Source organism: Atta cephalotes (assembly GCF_000143395.1).
Source record: "Atta cephalotes unplaced genomic scaffold scaffold00001, whole genome shotgun sequence".
NCBI lineage: Eukaryota > Metazoa > Arthropoda > Insecta > Hymenoptera > Formicidae > Atta > Atta cephalotes.
This window is the reverse complement of record NW_012130065.1, coordinates 634,968-642,166: the sequence shown is the minus strand read 5'-3', so window position 1 is coordinate 642,166 and position 7,199 is coordinate 634,968.

Below are 7,199 nucleotides of genomic sequence, written 5' to 3'. Positions count from 1 at the left end.
CTCGTCTCTCTCTCTCTCTCTCTCTCTCTCTCTCTCTCTCTCTCTCTCTCTCTCTCTCTCTCTCTCTCTCTATCTATCTATCTATCTATCTATCTATCTTTCTCTCTCTTTCTCTGAGAAAGGCGGAGGAGCTGCGGCGGCAGCTTCATATAGAGTCGGTACGTACGCGCGCGCGTACAACGTTTACACGTCCCCGTATCTCTTCGGCGTGTGTTTGTGCGTGGGTGTTAAGCGGGTGCAGGAAGGAAAGGTGCGGGGGGGAGGAGGGTAGGGGGACGGGATAAAGGAGTAAAATCGTGTTGTATGGATGTGGGTAAGCGGGGACTGTAAATATCGCGTCGCTCTGCTGCCTACCTCGCGCGCAACGGGGAGGCACGTCCGGTATATATGGTATATCGCCTTATGCGCGTCTCCCGTTCTATCGTGGAGCTGGACAGACGAACAGGCCATTGGATGAAAAATATCCCACTAAATTGATAAATTATAGCCGCTTTAAATCAGCCAGATGCGGGGTCCGTTCTACTGCGGCTGACAGAAAGACAGCTGGGGCCTGATTTAGGTAGCCATTCTGGATAACTCCCCGATAATAACTCTATTGTAAACGGTAATCGGGAAACTTTATGATGAAGTTTTTAATGATGGCTTTTCTAGTAATTGTGTGTGAAATTTTTTCGAAACAATTTAAAAATTAAAAAGAATTACGATCAAATTTAATTGGAATTAAAGCCCTTAAATAGTAAGAATGAATCTATCGAACTTGAATAATATAGAATCATATGTATGAGAAAACAAATTATCATGAATAAGGCTAATTAAACTTGAGAAATAAGCAGTATTCTGTTCTCTCCTTATATCAATTTTTTATGAGTATATCTGCAATCATCAATTGAAATATAAATCTTTGACGGAGGGATCGTTAAATCACGATTGCTCTATCGAAAAGTTCTTTGCTATTTGCCGTTAAGACGAATCTTCCGCAATAGGCGTACAAATCGAGATTTACGACAGTAACGGCGCGGCGGCCGAAACTCTGCGCTCTCTTGCGACACGGACAATGTAAGAGATTGCGTCACATATCGGTCGAGAATCGGCTTCGAGGCAAATCGAGGCCCAATCCGAAGAACTCGGACTGACGTTCCCGGAGGGGGCGCGGCACTTTCTCTCATCGGAGTTCCAGGGCAACGTGGAATCGAGGAAACTCCTCACGAATACCCGCACTTTGCTCCTCGTAGCCGTATCTCCATATCTGCGAAGTTATCTCGTCTCACTAAAAATTCAATTTAACCAAAGTAGGAAATATATTCGCAGTCTGCCTAGTGCATATAGTTGGGCATATAAAATATCATCTCGCGAGAATTCGTAAAATAAGAATTTACATATTATCTCTAATATTTTTTTCCGCATTGATGTTCAAATGAATAATTTCGAAATTTAAAATACGTATCGACTGCTATCACTAAACTTTCATCAAGAAAAATATGAATTTGTTAAAATACTGAACATTGAAGAAGGCAATGCATATTTAAGGCAATAAGATTTAGCATGTATATATAAAATACTTTTAGATAAAGTAATTATATATAAAAAAATAAAGAATAACATATTGTAGCAATTAATACTTTGATCTTTCTCTTCTCGTTTATGTATTCTTAACAATCTTGATACATCCGATCTCGTAAGTTTTTGCTTGAATTAGAGATGCGTACGCGCATGAGGAAACTACGAGAAAAGAGAAAATTAGGAACACAATCGGTAAAAGCGACAACGAACTAGGCACGGTATAAAGAAAGAGGAAGAATACAACGACCGAACAGAAATTCCATCGTCAACCGGTCGGGGCTTGCAATAGAATCGGGGGGTTTCTTTGACCGGTTGCACGTTCGCGCGAGCCTGCCTGACCACTTGTGATTCATTTTACGCAATAAGCCTTTGCTCGCGCCATGTATGCAATTCCATTTGTTTTCTGTGCGTCTCTTTTCCAAGTCTTGCGCGAAACGCGGGATTTGCTGCGGCAAAACTCCGAGGAACGTACGCTATCTTTTCCTTTTCGCTAAATGAAAGCAAAATTCTTCCCCTTAAGATCTTTAAAATTTTAACATACATTTTAATATAATACATATATATGTAGATATATATTTTTTTTATTCAATGTAACATAAAATTAATCTAAATATTACATCACTATAATAGAATAAAAAAATGCCATTCCATGTATCTTTAATCAGTGCTACTGTTTCATGCAAAACTTAATGTTTCTCGGTTTATGTTGCGGAAATTTTCTGAATGATAAACCCCGGTACTTTAAGATTTTAAACAGTTGCTCTTGATTTGGTAACTTCATGTGATTTGCTCAACGAGATCATGAGACAGTTCTATTAAACTACACATCCACGTATCTAAGTCCAGACATATGTTATACCATCATGCTCCAAATTCGCATCATTAAGTGCAATGAAGAATGGTTCAAATACGCGTGGATAGATAACTATAAATCTCATTTATCCACTAAAAAAGTATCTCATGCTTAAAAGAAATTCATTTGTAATCGGTATCGTGAAAATCGAGCATTGATTTATTAGTTCTGTCGTATAAAACTGATTATGTCGCGAGAAAGGTGCTTTCCAATCGAGACGTTAGCGAATTTTTGGCAACGGTTAACAGACATAAGCATGAAAGTCAAGAAGGTGCGACCTTATTCCTGTCACGTACTTGGCAAGTGCCCAAGTCTTTCTGGCTATATCCTTAACCAAGGACTATTTTAAATGTCAGACATTCGTCTTCTGTATCTTGACTCTCGTGAAAATGCTCATCTTGAAAAAAAAAATGTTTTGTAAGCTTCATTTTTCATGTGCAAGTGAATATATCGTATTCCGACAATCACTCTGAGAAAGTTTAATTAAAACATCCTGTTTGAAGTACAGAATATACATAAACCTCTGCCTTACGGCGATTGATACAAGATTCTTTCACATACAATTTCAAACTTCATAGTATCAATCATATAGGTTCTTGTACAATCCTCTACAATTTTTTACTTAGGATCATAATGACCAGTTACTATAGTCAAGAGTTAATATTGACATAACGCTTTCTTAATGTATGCGAAAATTATTTGACAGATTGCATCAATATTTTATATACAAATAACGAATTCCAAAAGGAGCAATTATTATATGATTGCCACATAACCTAAGTATAGATATTGAGTTGTTATATCATAAATATTAAAATTTGCAATATTTTTTTATAAATTCTAAATTCACGACTATTAAATTCTCTCGTAATGATCGTATTGACGATCTCTATTGAATAAATGCTACCGCATATGAGAGCTCTTTTCAAGTACCCTCGAAAATACTTCTCTCTGACTCTCGCAGCGTACCCTACTTTATTATACCGTCATCGTCCCGACGAGTGAGTGCGGTATATTACTCGATGACCGAGCGGCGCACATACGCGGCTACCTATTACGATAAATGCCCGGCGTGCGCGATCCGGCTAGATCGGTGAGGCCGACTCCCTAAGACGATGAAATATTTCCGCGATAACCTTTCGCCATGGCTTCCCACGCCTCTCGACGAGCATGTCCCACTGCGCTCGCGGTTGACCACCGGGCGAACGAAACACATTCAGCTGATTGTGAGCTAAATCGTGATCGGTATTATCGTATAAAGTTGGCCCCACAATTAAAGAAAAATTAATTTTCTATAGCTCATATGATTTCTCGTTGTTTGTATATGCATGCACATTTTGAATTTTTGTTTGCATAATTGTTGTTTTTCATCCAAAAAAATGGAGTATAATTTAAGAATTTTACTATAGAAGTAAAGTATATATCTTAAATGCAATATTAAAATATATATACACAACTATAGTTTTTTTTGTGTATACATATATGTATATTACACTACAGTATTACAATTACTGTAGTAAATACTACAGAATATATATGCACGAAAAGAACTTTGTTAAAGTATCTAAAAAAAAATTTAACATTCTTCCTGTGTATAAAAGAATTAACAATATTTGAATTTTTAATTTAAAATTTGAAGTCTATATAGTAATTGATTTTGATACGATCTGAATTACATGTAGTCTGGACCTCATAAAACATCGGCGAGCTAATGATTTACAAATGATGTCCTGAAGAAATTAACCATCCTCTAGACCTGCAAATCAACTTAGCCCTTCTTATCAACTACAAGACGTAAATTCAAGGCTCGGTTCAACCAAAATACCCTAGTCGGTCCGCGAGATGCACTACTGCAACATTATCCTGAAGAATTTATGCGGCTCCTTTCCCAAATGCATTCATCATTCCATGGTGTCAGCGGCTTGCTTTCAGTCCGGTCTTCGTCTCCTTGCTTCTCCGATTCCTCTCCGTCTCTTTCTCTCTTGTCCGCTTCCCTTAGCTTTTGCCGAACTCTCGGCCTTCTACTTTACACAACACGCACGAACATTGCCAACAGTGCTGCTCACTCTCGCTCTCATCCAAGTCCTCCGTCTTTTTCCTTTCTTCCTCAACTTCCCTTTGCGCCTGCAACGCGGCAGTGCTTCTTGTTCGTTTTTGGCATTCACGTCCTCCTCTCTGCTTCCTCATCTTTTTTTTACATCATCATATAGTGGTGCGGCCCTTTTCGGGCTCAGGCATAAACAGCCGCGTATCGGGACCACCCTGTGATGCTGGATCCCCATGATTCTTTATAACGCTTGTAACGGGTGTTGTGACGCTCCTCGGGACACCCTCTTTCCGAACGTGATATATGAAAGCTGCAAGACGATAACGCGTGCAAATGTCGACGACCGTTTTATCCATTTGTATAAACATAACTAAAAGCACACTCGCAAGAAATAATATTAAGTTAAGAACTTGTCATTATACTCATAATTATATGATTCTATTAATTAATAACGTACATAATTCACGTAGTCTAATTAAAAATTTAGTTTCGCGAATACTATATGATAACCTTGAGCTTTGAAATTCAACACTCAACCTTGTGCATATGAAATATCACGTACTTTAATGCATTCGAATAATCTATAACCAAATGAGAAACGTATAAAAATAATTGGAGAAATCATATCGCTTTGCGGCAAGCGCAGGCGAGAGATGCGAACTCTCGTTGTTAAATGTGATCGTCATTACGTGGCTCTCGGATACGTCTCGTAATTGCAACGCGGTTCATTTACGGGAGTGAGTTCATGCAACCGCGAATCATTTCGTTCGACCGTTCGTCTCTCACTATTCTTACGCAAATCTGATCGCCGCTTCGTTCATAGCCCAGTGAAACTCTCGACGGTCAATGCTCGCCATCCGGCGGACCCGAAATTTGCATTTAAAACCATAGCTGCAGGCGCCAAAATGAAAAAGGCAGCTTCTCGCGTAGTTTGACGAGCGCAGATGCACCAGGCTAAAAAAAAAATCACACATGGTTCGGTGAAGACATGGGAAAAAGAAAAGCAAGAAAAGAACGAAACCATGCTGTCGATGCATCAGCGGGATAAAGAAACGCCGGATTGTCTTCGGGGCTTTAAACAGGCGCGCAAGCCGGTACGGTTCTCCAACGAAAAGGCTAAAGGTGGATGCAGCGGGAACGATGTATCATTAGAACAATGTATCGATATCGTTGCAAAATTATGCCACTTTTCTCGATATTCGAGATTAATGCCACCGAGTTCATAAAAATGCGACTTGAAATGACGTACTTTCGAACGTATTACAAGTTACTGGAATTACAATTATGGCCGACGAAATATCATTAAGCACAAATGTATTTTGTGTAATTTCCTTTAACGCGGAATAAATCTCTTGTCACAAGTGAAACAGTCAAACAGCCCACGTTCTCCGGGGTACCGGTGCAATTTCATTTCCGGGTTCCATCAGCTCGACTGATTATTTTAACAGAGAGAACGGATGGAGCGCGCGAGAGCGAGTGAAAGGAGACGCGCAAGAAGGGAAGAAAAAATGTGACAGGAAAAGGCGGTCACGTACTTTCGTGAAAAACAAAACGCAGGGACGGGACCGTAGAGGCGTCTGGCAACGTGTCTTTGAATAGATAAGGAGGAGAAAAAAACGGCAAAAGATAGAATGGAAGGAACGGGAAGAGGTAGGAGCGATGAGGGGAAGGAACAGAAGGGACAAAAGTTCCGGTGGAGGGTCGGAATATAACGCTAGCAATACTGGCACGACGTCGCGACATCTTACAACCACGAAGAAAGATCCGTGCACAATTTATTGGCTGAAGAGTCGAGAATTTATGCGGAGATTCGCGTTGGCAGGTGGTTCTACTCGCGATGAAAAACCGAAATTTCTCTCCAACTCTCTTTTCTCCCTCATCGCTCGATTCCTATCTTATTCTTCATCTCTCTTTATTTGCGACTCTCTTTACATGAGTGAATTGCAAGAAAACTGGAGAGGTCAGCAAAACGTTTTGGTAAATTAATATCTAATATCCGACTCGAGTGTTTGATCTCTAGACTTCTCTCGAATAAATTTATATCTCGCTGAATACAAGACTGGAAAACGCCAAGACTTTGGAACTTGAGCTTCATCCTATTCTCGTGTCACGTAATTGAATTTGTAATTTAGATGAAAGAATTGTGTCTCTCTGCTAAAATTCAGTTGTATTGGATTAGATTATATCCTATAACTTATGATTAACATTTTTAATCATAGTAACATTTTTTCGACTCTATTCTTTTTATTAAAAGACTACAAGAGAGAGATTTTTACACGTAAAATTGGATAGGAGGATGCTGATACGAGTTGATAAGAAACGATATCCTGGCGCATCCTCGGGGTGGCTGGGCGGCAGCGGCGTCTACCAAGGAAAGATGCAGAAAAATAAGATGAAATGGAAGAAGCAGTAAAGCAATAGTAAGAAAAGAGTGGAGGGGAAGGAGAGTTTTGCTTCTATCGTTTGTGCTCACCTTGTTTTCCCACCCGTGGTATTCATTTCAAGGACAGGAGAAACATTTCGATCGGTTGTAAGGGAGATTCCCGGCGAAGATTTTCTGCGGGGCAGCTAGCAAAAGGATGCACTAAATCTTGCCCGGATATCTCGCGAGTATATCAGAGTCAGTGTGGCAGCGGGGTGCCCGATACAGCCACTCTCGATGCTGCGCGCTCCGCACATCGCAGAATGAGAGAGGCTAAGAGAAAGACTGAGAGAGATGTGAGAAAGATAGCAGAAATG